The sequence below is a fragment of the Pogoniulus pusillus genome, chromosome 20 (assembly GCF_015220805.1).
Source record: "Pogoniulus pusillus isolate bPogPus1 chromosome 20, bPogPus1.pri, whole genome shotgun sequence".
Taxonomy (NCBI): domain Eukaryota; kingdom Metazoa; phylum Chordata; class Aves; order Piciformes; family Lybiidae; genus Pogoniulus; species Pogoniulus pusillus.
In genome coordinates this window covers 20,027,068-20,041,793 of record NC_087283.1, presented here as the reverse complement: position 1 = coordinate 20,041,793, position 14,726 = coordinate 20,027,068, and the positions used below count along the sequence as shown (strand labels likewise).

At 52.1% G+C, this 14,726-nt stretch overlaps 1 protein-coding gene across 1 annotated transcript in view; it reads right to left on the bottom strand.

The window, feature by feature from the left end:
• Positions 1-2,005, bottom strand: part of GNAO1 (G protein subunit alpha o1) — a 104,479-nt gene extending 102,474 nt beyond the window's left edge. Inside the window, exon 1 of the mRNA XM_064160483.1 lies at positions 1,933-2,005. The gene's annotated coding sequence lies outside the window, so the exon portion shown is untranslated. The remainder of the gene's footprint in view (positions 1-1,932) is intronic.
• Between the last annotated feature and the right edge of the window lie 12,721 nt (positions 2,006-14,726).

Sequence of the window (14,726 nt, the reverse complement as noted above, 5' to 3'; positions counted from 1 at the left end):
TGGCCTCTCTGGGGCTCTGAGCTTCAATGTGTGGGCTTGATCTGAGCCAGAAATGCAGAAAGGAAAGGCAGAGGCTGACAGGGGCACCTGACAGAGGAGCCACTGTTTAAAAATAGGGAGCTGGTTAAAGTAACAACAGCACAGCAACTGTATAAGGCCAGGCTGGCCTGGCTGCACCGTGTGAGAAGGGCTGCCAGACATCACAAACTTGTTCTGATAAGACCCACTCCTAGCACTGCTGCCCATGCAGGACACTGAGGGGCTGGAGTCTGTCCAAGCAGAGCAACCAAGCTGGCCAAGGGCCTCGAACACAAGTCCCATGAGGAGCAGCTGAGGGAAGTGGGGTTGTTTAGTCTGCAAATGAGGGGACTGAGGGGAAGAACTCATCACCCCTCAGCTCCCTGGAATAGGTGGGAATTGGTCTCCTCTCCACATGTAACAAGTGGCAGGACAAGAGGAAACAGTCTTGACTTGTGCTAGGGAGGTTCAGGTTGGGTATTAGGAAAAATGTCTTCCCAGAAAGAGCTTCTCAGGCCCTGACCCAGGCTGCCCAGGGAAGTGGTGGAGTCACCATTTCTGGAGGTGCTTAAAAGCCACCTGGATGTGGTGCTGAGGGAGCTGGTTTAGTGGTGGTGGCTTTAGCAGTAGTAGTGGGATCATGATGTCTAGGTGAGGGTTGGACTTGATGATCTCCAAGGTCTCTTCCAAGCTCAACAGTTCTAGGAGTTCATTCTATGACCTCACTGAAGTCACAGATCCCTTTGTGTCCAAGTGCAATGCTTGCTTGGGTATGCTTGAGTTGGAGGGAGTGATGAGTAAAAGCCAGGCAAGACCCCACAAAAGCCAAGTTAATCCTAAAACCTTCCCTGCATGAGGGACACGAAGAGCAGAAAGGACTTCTCTAGAGCTCCTTTCCAACCCAAACCTTTCTGTGCTTCTATGCTTCTGCCTGGGGCCATTTGTCCCTCTCAGGCTGCCTACTCAACACACACAGACACAGCTTCTCACTGACTCCCCCACAGCTGCCAGTACCTGTGTCTGTCCTTAGACACCCAGAATTTTCTTTTGTACTGGCCTGGCTAGTGGCCAGGGCAGGAGAGATGGCGACTGTTACACAGTATCACAGTATCACAGGTATCACCAAGGTTGGAAGAGACCTCAGTAGATCATCAAGTCCATACCCTTTACCACAGAGCTCAAGGCTAGACCATGGCACCAAGTGCCACATCCAGTCCTGCCTTGAAGCAGCCCCAGGGACGGGCGACTCCACCACCTCCCCGGGGCAGCCATTCAGTGTCCAATGACTCTCTCAGGGAAGAACTTTCTCCTCACCTCCAGCCTAAATTCTCCCCCTGGGCGCAGCCTGAGGCTGTGTCCTCTTGTTCTGTTGCTGGCCACCTGAGAGAAGAGAGCAACCTCCTCCTGGCCACAACCACCCCTCAGGTAGTTGTAGACAGCAATAAGGTCACCCCTTGGGAGCCACTTCTCTTCTTCTCCAGGGTAACCAATCCCAGCTCCCTCAGCCTCTCCTCGTAGGGCTGTGCTCAAGGCCTCACCCCATTCCTCGTCGCCCTTCTCTGGACACGCTCAAGCATCTCAATGTCCCTCGTAAACTGGGGGGCCCAGAACTGAACACAGAACTCAAGGTGTGGTCTAACCAGTGCAGAGTACAGGGGCAGAATGACCTCCCTGCTGCTGCTGTTGTGACACAGATGTGCCCAGGGCTACAATCTCAGGCGCAGGCGCACAAGCGGGCACCGCCATAGGCAGTGGTGCCCACACCCCTGTAGCTGCCACACACAAAGGGGATGTAAATCTTTCCCCCCCCACCCACCCCCTCCCTCCTCTTTCTCCTGAGCTATTCAGGAGGTGCAAACTGCTGCTGTGAGTGCTCTGGAGCCCCCAGGTGCCGGCGGCGGTCTGCACTTACCCCGCCGCTCCTTGTCGCCGTACTCGGATGCCCAGGGTGTCCATGGCACGGGACGATGGCTGCCAGGGACTGGATAGTGTGTGCTGTAGTACCACTGGTTTGTACTGCTTCACGTCCTCCTCCAAGGAAGCCATCCTCGTGGGATGATTCCTGGAGAAGATGCAAAGGACAAAAACCTCTTGAGAATGTCATTTCAGTGGGGAGAGACACTGAAGAGAGAGCTGTGCTCTTCTGAAGAGCACATCTGCTAGCTCAGTTCGCTCATTTAGTCATCAGTTCTTTTTCAGCCTCCCCTGCTTGTTCTCCAGTGGTGGATCCGAGCCCAGGGCCTGGAATTGCCATCCCTTCTGCTCCCTCTCAAGGAGGTTTTGTGCAGGGCCAGTCGGACATGAGGGTGGTGAGACCCTGGGCCAGGCTGCTAAGAGAGGTGGGAGATGCCTCATCCCCGGAATCATTCCAGTTGGGCTGCTTGGGGCTCTGAGCAAACCTGCTGTAGTCGCAGATGTCCCTGCTGACTGCAGGGCTTGGACTGGATGCATCTAGGGGTCCTCTTCCAACACAAAAACCAGTTGAGGATTCCAGGTTTCTATGGGGTGGTACTCCCTGCCAGCTGAGCTGCAGGACACCAGAGCCTGAAGAGCCTTGCAGTCACAGTGGGGAGGCTCTCAGGTCCTACACCTCTTCTCCTGTCCAGGCCTTATATTCAATGCTTATGACAACCATGAGATCAAATCTTAACCAGCAAAACAAATGACAGAAACCCCTAGTTCTTGTCTAGTCCTTTTCACAGTAACTCCTGGTGTGCCTTTACAGAAGGAACTGGAGTCAATAGTCCCTCTGTATGGACAGGGACACAGTCATGGAGAGGGGACATGACTTAGATGCGTAGCACCTGAAGTATCTACCAACCCTTCACACCTTCTGTCTCCTTCCCTCTCCTCTAAAGACAGTGGCTTGGAGTTTTTTGCACCTCATGGCATGTTATGAGTCAGGCAGAAAACCAACAGGCATCTGGCTGCAGCAAAAGCAGTGTGAAGAGCAGGAGGAGGGAGGTGGATTCTGCTCTGCTCTGGCTGAGATCCCACCTGGAGCACTGCATCCAGTTCTGGTGCCCTCGGTGTAAGGAGGACACGGAACTGTTGGAGTGGATCCAGAGGAGGCCATGGAGACAATAGGAGGGCTGGAGAACCTCTCTTGAGGGGACAGGCTGGGAGAGTTGGGGGCTGTTCAGCCCTGAGAATAGTAGGCTCCTGGGAGACCTTAGAGCAGCCTTCCAGTACCTGATGGGAGCTACAGGAGAGCTGAGGAGGGACTTTGGACAATGGCTTGTAATGGAAGGATGAGAGGGAATGGATGAAGCTTGAGAAGAGGAGATTGAGAGTGGAGGTGAGGAATAAGTTCTTGCCATTGAGGGTGGGGAGACACTGGAACAGGTTGCCCAGGGAAGCTGTGTCTGTCCCCTGCCTGGAGGTGTCCAAAGCCAGGTTTGGATGGGACCTTAAGCAAGCTGGGCTAACGGGAGGTGTCCCTGCCCACGGTGGGGGTTAGGTCAGAACTAGATGATCTTTATGGTCCCTTCCAACCCAACCCATTCTGTGAACCTATGAGACCCACAGACCCTCTCAACTCTGTGCTCTGGATGCTCTGTGCGTTGGCCTTTACTACAGCAACTGTTCATGGAGCAAGTTCATGCTGTCCCTGCAGTCAGGTCAGAAGATTGACCTCTGTAATTCCTCAGCTCTAAAGTAACTCAAGAACTAAGCCTGGGTGTTGTCCAGAAAACAGCTGGCTTGGCAGAGCTAATTGTGTTTGACAATCACTCCTGCCACTGAAGACATAAGTTATGATCCTGTCTCTTAAAATACTTGCAGAGAGGATGATCTGCTTAGCTGAACTGAAGTCCTTGCCTGCTCATCCTCAGGTCCCACTGGACAACAGCAAGTCCTCCACTAGCAGGTCTGGGCACTGAGAGAACCTGTCTGAACAGGAATTTGCCTTCCTTTCTTGTTTAAAGCATACACACAGAGGCCAAGGTCCTGGCAGTTCTGGGCATCCCCCCAGGAGGAAGGAGCACTAGCAGGGATCACAGGGAGCTTGCCACAGCTCCAGTGCTGGGGGTGGTGGGAATCTGGGGCTGGCTGCCAGCCCCATGTTATTGACAGATGAACTACATGAAGAACAAGGATGACAGAGACACAGAGCTACAACCCTGCGAGACGAAGCTCAGGGAAGGGTTTCTAACATGAGCAACCAGCTCTGTGCTCTCCTCACTCATCACCAAACACTTGAGCTCTGGGGAGGAGCTGCTCTGACACCCTCCAAGCACTGGGCAACTACAACTGCAAGCAAAGGCAGCCTAAGACAGGCAGTAGTTCAAATTGACTGATGCTCAGGAATATGTTTTAAGCTACTGAGCTGAGCAACTGGGCAGAGCCTCCTGATCCAGGAGGGGGGGAACAGTGCTGGCACCCTGCAAACAGCAGAAGGGGCAAGAGCAGGTACAGAGAAAGGCACCAATGTGGTGCTCAGGGATATGATTTAAGGTGAATCTTGTAGAGAAGGGTTAGAGGTTGGACTTGGTGATCCCAAGGGGCTTTTCCAACCTGGATGCTTCTGTGATTCTGTGAAGCTGGTGAGAGGTTTGCAGAGCATAGCTTATAAGGAGAGGCTTGAGGAAGCTGGGGTTGGTTAGCCTGAAGAAGAGGCGGTTGAGAGGAGATCTCACTGTTCTCTACAGCTCTCTGAAGAAGGTTGGAGTGAGGCCTTGGCCTCTTCTACAAGTACCTAAAGAGAGAACAGAAGGTGATAGCCTCAAGCTGCCCTGGGTTGATAGGTTGGGTGTTAGGAAGAATTTCTCTTGCTGCAAGAGTGGTCAGGCAGTGGCACAGGCTGCCCAGGGAGGTGCTGGAGCCACCATCCCTGAAGGCCTTCAAGAAACAGATAGCAGTGGCACTTCAGGGCATGGTCTAGTGGTCATGGAGGTGTTGGGGTGAACTTGATGAACTTGGAGGTCTTTTCCAAGAGGAATGAGCCTGTGATTGGTCTGGTCTGGGCAAGGAACAGCAGGGGTGACTGGAAAACTTTCTGGACTTAGGAAATCCAGACTTGCCAACCTGCCCAATAGTTTTCTACAGCTAGTTTGGAATTTGATGAAGAGTTTTGGGCAAGAGCAGACCTTGTATTTTGTGTGAACCCAGCTCCTGTGCCTGGAGCAGCAGTGTTTGAGTGATGGGGAAAGGAGGGGGAGCAGCGGAGCCACATGGATCTCATGGATCATTTGCTGTTACTCAGAGAGGTTGGTGAGCTGCTGGGAAATGCATTCTTTGTCAAAGGCTGCAGGCAAGCCTGAAGAGCTGTGTCTGGCACAAAGCAGAAGGACCCACACCAATCCTGTGTGGACTCAAGGGAGACTCCCCAGCACCAGCTCCTCCCAGCTACGAGCACAGCAGCAAGAAGCTCAGCAGAGAAAGGGTCCTGTGGGAAGCAGGCAGGAGGTCAGCAAAAGCATCACCAGGAGGCACTGATTGATGCCTTCTGCTTGGGTGGCTCAGGGTTGGATCTGGGGGGGGCAGGGCAAGCCTAAGGGGAAGCTAAGAGAATGTAAGGGCTAAGAAAAGGATGGGCATGAGCTGCAAGAAGATGCAGCTGAAATTTGTTTGGTGCAGCCATGCCCAAACATGTTGCCCCTTTTAGAAGGGCAACAAAGCTGGTGAAGGGCCTGCTGAACAAGCTTAGGAGGAGAGGCTGAGGGAACTGAAATTGCTTAGTCTGAAGAAGAGGAGGCTGAGGAGAGACCTTTGCAGCTGAATCACAGAATCAGTCAGGGTTGGAAGGGACCACAAGGATCATCTGGTTCCAAACCCCCTGCTATGTATGGGCAGGGACACCTGCCCATGATCTTTAGCTCCCTGAAAAGAGGTTGCAGTGAGGTGGGGTTGGGCCTCTGCTCCCCAGTATCAGGTGATAGGATGAGAGGAACTGGCCTGAAAGTCTGTCGGGGGGAGGTTAGGTTGGAGAGGAGGAAATATTTCTTTGCTGCAAGAGCAGTCAGGGATTGGCACAGGCTGCCCAGGGAGGTGGTGGAGTCCCCTTGGGGGGGTTGGGTTGCTGGTTGAACTGGTGATCTCAGAGGGCTTTTTCCAACCCAAAGCATTTTAGGATTCTGTGACCATACTGGTTGGAGATTGCAGTGGTGGCCACTCCTTGGGCTGGCTTTGTGCTTGCTTTTCACTGATAGGCATCAACTAGGGCCTTGATGTGCTGAGAAAAAGAGGGTTGGGAATCATAGAATCAGTCAGCTGCAGCCCTCTGAGCATCTTCCTGGCCCTGCTCTGGACATGCTCCAGCATCTCCACAGCCCTCTTGTCATAAGGACTCCAGAACTGGATGCAGCACTCGAGGTGGGGTCTCAGCAGAGCAGAGGGGGAGAATCCCCTCCCAGGCCCTGCTGGCCACACTTCTGCTGCTGTAGCCCAGCCTCTGGTTTGCTTTCTGGGCTGCAAATGCACACTGCTGGCTCCTGTTGAGCTTCTCCTCCACCACCACCCCCAGCTTTAAGGAACTTGGGTCTTATTCAGAGTTAAACCCACCTCTGGCTCCTGCCATTGTCACTTGTGCTGCCTCAATGCCCTAAGCCAGTGAGCTCCCCACCAAGTGTGCTGAAGGAGTGGACTCAAATGACAGGAGTGGCTCCAGGATTCCCCAGGGAACATACTGCTGATGGGCAGCAGGCTGCCATCCTTCCAAGCAGCCATAAAAAGCACTGCTTCTAAAGGGGGCAGAAAAGAGCATGGAGGAAAAAAAACCTCCCTGGCTGTTCTTCTGTGAAATCTCTCTGGGAAGGAAGCCACAGCAGCTGAAAGCAGCACTGCAGATGCCAGCACTGAAGTTTTGCTGCAGGGCTACAGTGATGGCTGAGGGGACTGGAACAGAAAGCTTGAGAGAATTGGGTTCTTTAGCCTGAAAAGAGCAGCCTGAGCAGGGGAGCTCATCAATGCTGATCAATACTTGAAGGGTGGGTGCCAGGAGGATGGCACCAGGCTTTGTTCAGTGGTGCCCAGTGACAGGGCAAGGGGCAACAGGCACAAACTGGAACATCAGAAGTTCCATCTGAACATGAGGAGGAACTGGAGCAGGCTGCCCAGAGAGGTGGTAGAGTCTCCACCTCTGGAGATATTCAACCACTCCCTGCCCCCAGGCCCTGTTCCCCTAAGGCCTTCTCTAGAAGCTGCCTCGGCAGAGAGGTTGACTCAACGATTCCCTGAGGTCCCCTTCCACCCCCTACCATACTGGGATTCTGTGAAGTTAAATCACAGAATCAGGCAGGGCTGGAAGGGACCACAAGGATCATCTAGTTCCAAGCCCCCCTGCTATGGGCAGGGGACACCCAACCCTAGATCAGGCTGGCCACAGCCTGGCGTTAAACAGCTCCAAGGATGGGGCCTCAACCACCTCCCTGGCTCTGCCCTGAGCCTCCTCTTCTGCAGGCTGCACCCCCCCAGCTCCCTCAGCCTCTCCTCTCAGGGCTGTGCTCCAGGCCCCTCCCCAGCCTTGTTGCCCTTCTCTGCACACATTCCAGCACCTCAACATCTCTCTTGAATTGAGGGGGCCCCAGAACTGGACACAGCACTCAAGAAGTGAGGTTTGGATGGAGCAGTGAGCAAAGACAAGTAAGCAGTGCTTCAAAACTGGGAAGTCTTCTTTTAATTTGAGGGTGTAGGAGAGATTGTGGAATCTCCTTCTCTGGAGGCATTCCAAACCCACCTGGACATCGTGAGGCCAGGCAAGGTGCTGTGGGTGCCCCTGCTTGAGCACGAGGCTTGTACTGGATGATCTCCAGAGGTCCCTCCCAACCCTCACCATGCTGGGACTCTGTGATCTCCTAAAGGTTCAGGCAGGGTGGGCTACTCCTTCAGCAAGCCTCAAAACGAATGGCAACAGAGGGTTTCCAGCACTAAACGTGCTGGTTTCCAAGTGGCTTGGATTTTGTTCTGGCACAGCAAAGGCAACTGCTGCAGGCAGGCTCCTCTCTGCCATGCCAGATTCAGCTCTCTCCAGGGCAAAGGAAGAAAAGAGACTGAAGAGGCTCCCCAGAGGCTGTGGAGTGGGGGGAGACAATGCTGTGCTCTAAAGAAAGCAATTCTGAGCAATTAAAAAAGCTGTTTCATTCACTGAGTGCCTCACGAAACACCATGCTCTAAATGGAATGGTGAGAGACAACTGCAGCAACCTCCTTGTCTGCTCTACCTGTTCACACTGCTCCCCACCCCTCAGCTGCTAACTGCAGACCCCACGTGTTTGCCTGCTGTGTTGTCATACTCACTTTGGAACAGCCTCAACCACGGAATCGTGGACTGGTTTGGGTAGAAGGGACTTTAAAGATCACCCAGTTCCAACCTCCCTGCCACGGCCACCTCCCAACAGCCCAGGCTGCTCAGCCTCATCCAACCTGGACTTCAACACCTCCAGGGAGGACGCAGCCACAACCTTCCTGGGCAACCTGTGCCAGTGTCTCCCCACCTTCACTGTAAAGAATTCTTCCTAATCTCCCCTCTCAATCTCCCCTCTTCCAGCTCAAAGCCATTTGCCCCTCATCCTGCCACTACTTTGCTCCTCATCCTGCCACTACAAGCTCTTGCTGAGAGCTCCTCCCCAGCTTTCTTGGAGGCCCCTTTAGGTTAGATGTTAGGAAGAAGTTCTTCAGCATGAGGGTGGTGAGAGACTGGCACAGGTTGCCCAGGGAGGTGGTGGAAGCCTCATCCCTGGAAGTTTTTAAGGGCAGGCTGGATGTGACTCTGAGACAACCTGATTTAGTGGGATGTGTCCCTGCCCATGGCAAGGGGGTTGGAACCTGGATGATCCTTGAGGTCCCTTCCAACTCTAACAATTCTGTGATTCTGTAATATCCAGTACTGGAAGGAAGATGGGAGAGAGGAGAGGGTGTCCACAAAGAGGCTGCTGAGCATTGCCATCTCCTTCCCTCTGGCACAAGAAGGGGAAGGTTTGCAAGATTTAATGTCTTCAGACCAGCCATGGTTAAGGATCCTTTTGCTACATACTTCCAGGCTCTGCTGGCGCCACCTCAGAAACACAAACACTGCTGCAGAGCTCTTGGAGGGCAGGGTGAGGGAACCCAGAAGACAGAGGAAAAATGTAAACATGGTGTCTATCTCTAATTATAGAGAGAGAAAAAGAGAGTGGAGAATTAGAGGACCAGGCAACTTCTAGAAGCTCTCCAGAGAATTGAACTAGGCAGTCAAAGAATCTGCCAGCACCCAGGAGCTAAAAAAGGGGAGCTGAGTGACACCCCAGCATGGATTAAACCCAGATGAGGCATGTGCAGCTCTCCTCCTCTGGTTCCTCAGCATGGTTAGTGCCATGGATTTTGGGAAGGGCTCTGACACAAAGCTGCTTGACTTCCATAAATGAGCTGGACAGCAGTCTAGGTGAAACCACTCCAGATCTGACACAGAAATGGACAAGCAGCACAGCTCCTTCCCAAAAGAATACAGTTAGGGCTTTGCTCGTTGTCAGAGCAGAGGACTTTGTCAGCCAGGCACTCTGCAGGGCTCTGGGGCTGATTGCCTTCAAAACTTTCATCAGCAAAAATGGATTGAAAATAGCTAATTACACCCGGGAAGATGGCATGGCAGCTGGGAGTGGGCATTTGGTGTGTTGAGGATCAGCTTTACAGGCTTGACATGCTCCTGGCAGAGTAGAGCCCTGAGGACTGGCTTGTAGTTGGAATGCTGTGTCTCAAGAAGGAGTTGAGGTGTTTGAAGGCCAGGGCTGGATGAGGCTCTGGGGCAGCCTGATCTATGGGTAGGGTGTCCCTGCCCCTTGCAGGGGGGTTTGGAACTAGATGATCCTCGTGGTCCCTTCCAAACCTGACTGATTCTGTGATTGTATGATTTTTTTACCTCCTCCTTTCCTTTCCATCTCCTATTTTCCCTATCTCCTTCCTTTTCTTCCCATCTCCTTCCTTTCCTCTCCAACTCCTTCATTTCCCTCCATTTTTCCTCTTTCACCTCCATCCTTTTCCTCTCAATCTCCTCCTCAGCATCACCTCTCCCTTTCCACCATACCTGTCTCTTTCCCACCCCCACACTGCATGTTCCCCTCTTTCCCTCCAAACCCAGAGCACCTGGGTGCTGTTGGAGTCTCCTCCCACCCCAGGTGTAACCTTTTTGCCCTCCCTGCCACGTCCCCTATTTAATGGGCCCCAGGAAAGGCAGAAGCTCTATGTTTGCCCAACTGGGCAGAGGGATCCTCCTCTCATCATCACTGGTGAGTCCCCATGGTACCCACTGGGTGAAGGGGAGTGGGATCTAAAGGCCGGGGGGCCTGGTGGCCCCCCGGTTAGGTAGGAATAGTCTTGATGATTACTCTAACATCACCTACAGGTGCTGGCTGGGCCTCCTTGCTTTGCCTGAGCTATGTTCTGCTGCTTCTTTCTGCTCCTCTCTAAATTCCTTTGATGAGAACTTCATCTCTTTCAGGCTCTGTGGTTTTTAAGTGTTCTGCTAGACACACATCTGGTGAGCAGGGAAGTCACCTTGGAGTAAGCAGGCTGAGGAAGCTAGGAGCAAAGAGATGCAATCAGTGAGGATGAACTGGTCTTGTTACCATAGAATACTGAAGTTCAATCACAGGACTTCTCAGATTGGAAAAGATCTTCAAGGCCATCTCCAGGGATGGGACCTCAGCTGCCTCTCTGGGCAACCTGTAACTTATGGTACACAACTTGTTCCTAAACTGCTGCATGGAGAATTCTGGAACAGCCAAACACACACAGAGATCTCTTTTGACTCATCAAAGCTTTTCTGATCCTCTCTGCTCCTTCCTTCCCTCTTTCTCTTTTAACAATCACCTTTTCTGTTTCATACCAGACCCAAGCAGGTTGCTCTGGGGAGAGCTGGGCAAAGCTTGAGTCAGAAAGGCCAAAAAAAAAACCAAGACCCAAAGAAGAACTTGGAAGGGAACTTTACAGAGTTTTGTTTGCAAATAAGGAAAAAAGTAAGGCAAGAAAAAGGATAATTTGGAAGGAAACTTTGCAGATATTTCTTTACAACTGAGGAAAAAATAAGGCACACAAAAAAGATGAATCTGGAAGGGAACTTTACAGAGTTTTGTTTGCAAATGGGGGGGAAAAATAAGGCAAGAAAAGAGGATAATTTGGAAGGAAACTTAGCAGAGATTTGTTTGCAAATAAGGAAAAAATAAGGGAGAAAAAAGAGAAGAATTTGGTAGGAAAAAAAAGAGTGGTGCAGAAATCTGCCTTTAATAGGTAGGGAAAGGAAGGGGTTGATCAAATTTTGAGGGACAATCTCCTGCCAGAGGTAATCAGCTACTCTGGGATTTATTTTTATCTCGCTATGAGGTTAAAAATGTTGTTTACAGGGGAGTTATGAAGCTAAATTCCAGTGCTTCTCTTCTCATTTAATAGCCAGAAATGCGATTAAAACCTCCTGGATTATGTTAAACTACATCAACACAGATGCCCACGACCTTGGGTAGCAAAGGCACAGTTCAGACCTCGGTGCTGGGGCACTAATCTCCCCAAAATTCTCATTCTTCTTCCCCTCTGGGCTGTGTTGTACATCCTACCTCCCCAAGAAACTCTCTGACAAACAGATTAATATCATAGAATCAACCAGGTTGGAAGAGACCTCCAAGCTCAGCCAGGCCAACCTAGCACCCAGCCCTGCCCAACCAGACCATGGCACTAAGTGCCCCAGTCAGCCTTGGCTTCAACACCTCCATGGACAGTGACTCCACCACCTCCCTGGGCAGCCCATTCCAATGCCAATCACTCTCTCTGCCAACAACTTCCTCCTAACATCCAGCATAGACCTGCCCTGGCACAACTTGAGGCTGTGTCCCCTTCTTCTGTTGCTGCTTGCCTGGTGCCAGAGCCCAACCCCACCTGGCTACAACCTCCCATCAGGCAGCTGCAGGCAGCAATCAGCTCTGCCCTGAGCCTCCTCGCTGCAGGCTGCACCCCCCCAGCTCCCTCAGCCTCCTCCTCCCAGGCTGTGCTCCAGGCCCCCTCCCCAGCCTTGCTGCCCTTCTCTGGACACCCCTTCCAGACACCTCAGCAGCTCTCTGCTATTGAGGAGCCCAGAACTGGACACAGCACCTCAAGGGCAGCACTGAGCAGTGCCTGAGCCCAGGGCAGAAGAAGCCTCCCTTGTCCTGCTGCCCCACACTGCTCCTGATATTCCCTGATTGGTTTGTTTTTTTTTCTCAAAACCAGATTCTTCAGTCAGGGTCACAGTAAATAAACCAAACCTGCACACAGAGCTACATTTTTTCAACCCCTAGAATTAATTTAACCCCTACCCCACAAAAATCCTAATGGAAGCCCTAAAATGACCTGGGTGGATGGGGTGCAGGGAAGAGAAATCTCCTTGCTGGAGGAAATACTTTAGAGTCCACTCTAAACTGATTTCCTTAACCACCAAAGTATTTCTTGCACCGCAATGATGTTATTAGGCCCCTAACCAGCTGGTTTGTGGTAAAAAAAAACAACTTAAAAAATAAATAATAAGCAAATCCAGCAGGAGATTGAAGTGCTGCCAAAATCTACAGCCCTTTGGAAATGGCTGAGCTTAGACAAAATCAGTTGTAAATGTTTTTGTGGACCTGCACAGGGTAGAAACATTCTCACTCTGCTAAGGCAGCTATGCTTGTGCCTGCTATCAGCACCTGCAAGGTGAGGCTGACTCCTTCGTGAGCTCTGCCTAAAGTCAGGCCTTGACTGCCTGCCTGAAAAAACCTACACAATGATCATGGAATCAACCAGGTTGGAAGAGACCTCCAAGCTCAGCCAGGCCAACCTAGCACCCAGCCCTGTTCCAAAGCAATCAGACCATGGCACTAAGTGCCAACCTAGCACCCAGCCCTTGGCCAGTCAACCAGACCATGGCACTAAGTGCCAACCTAGCACCCAGCCCTGTCCAAGCAATCAGACCCTGGCACTAAGTGCCAACCTAGCACCCAGCCCTGGCCAGTCAACCAGACCCTGGCACTAAGTGCCAACCTAGCACCCAGCCCTGTCCAGTCAACCAGACCATGGCACTAAGTGCCAACCTAGCACCCAGCCCTGTCCAAGCAATCAGACCATGGCACTAAGTGCCAACCTAGCACCCAGCCCTAGCCAAGCAACCAGACCATGGCACTAAGTGCCAACCTAGCACCCAGCCCTAGCCAAGCAACCAGACCATGGCACTAAGTGCCCCAACCTAGCACCCAGCCCTGTCCAGTCAACCAGACCATGGCACTAAGTGCCCCAGCCAAGGCTTTGCTTCAACACCTCCCTGGGCAGCCCCATTCCAATGCCAATCACTCTCTCTGACAACAACTTCCTCCTAACATCCAGCCTTGACCTCCCCCAGTCACCATTGAGACTGTGATCCCCTTCTTCTATTGCTGCTTGCCTGGCAGCAGAGCCCAATCCCACCTGGCCACAGCCTCCATTCAGGGAGCTCGTAGAGCACATGAGCTCTGCCCTGAGCCTCCTCTCCTTCGGGCTGCACACTCCCAGCTCCCTCAGCCTCTCCTTCATGAGCCAGGCCTTGACTGCTGCCTAAAATAACCTAGACAATTATGTTAAAAGAAACTCTCTTCTGTCTACTCAGAGGTTGCTACCATCTTCTTCTACCTGTATTCAGCTGATCATGGAATTGTTTGGGCTGGAGAAGCCCTCTAGGACCATCCAGTCCTACCTTCAACTCAACACCACCATGGCTACTAAACCCTATCCCAAAATGCCATAGCCACAGGTTTTTGGGACACCTCCAGGTAAGCTTTTAGAGATGTAAGAGCTAAATGTGGCACCTTCTCCAAACCCTCTGATTTCAGCTTGTTTTTGGGGTATAAAACCAAATCTCAGGAACAGAATGGTTGGAGGGTTGGAAGGGACCCTCAAAGGTCAGCTTGTCCCACCTACCTCCCTGCAGCCAGCAGGGACAGCTCCAACTACATCAGGTTGCTCAGGACAGCATCAAGTTTGACCTTGAATGTCTCCAGAGATGTGGCCTCAACCATATCCCTGGACAACCTGTTCCACTATCTTCACCACTCTCATTGGGGACAACTTCCTCCTAATGTCCACCCTCCCTATGGGGATGGACTGAGTTGGATCTCTACAGCCTGGAGAAGAGACAGCTCTGAGGAGACCTTACAGCAGCCTTCCAGTACCTGAAAGGGGGCTGCAAGGAGCTGGGGAGGGACTCTTGACAAGGGCTGGGAGTGATAGGACAAGGGACAATGGCTTTGAGCTGAGAGAGGGGAGATGGAGAGTGGAGATGAGGAAGAAATTCTTGGCAGTGAGGGTGGGGAGAGACTGGCACAGATTGCCCAGGGAGGTTGTGCTGCTCCCTCCCTGGGGTATTCAAGACCAGGTTGGATGAGGCTGTCCTCAGCCTCATGTCTGAGGTGTCCCTGCCCATGGCAGTGGGTTTGGAACTGGATGGTCTTTAAGGTCCTTTCCAACCAAACCCATTCTATGGATCTATGAACCTAAATCTCCCCTGCTCCAGTTTCAAACCATCACCCCTGATCCTGTCACTATCTGGCCCTCTAAACAGCCCCTCCAATGGCTTTCTTACAGCTTCTCTTCAGCTGTTGAGATGCCTGAGCACTCAGGAACACTCTTGAAGGTGCAGAATGCTCTTCACAGCCAGTTGAATTCAGAGCAAACCCAGAGAGAAGTGTGCTGCAGGAAACAGCTCCTCCCTGGTGCTGAGTCCCTGCACTCCTGTGGTGTTTCTGGAAGGAGCTCTTAAGCTTTTCT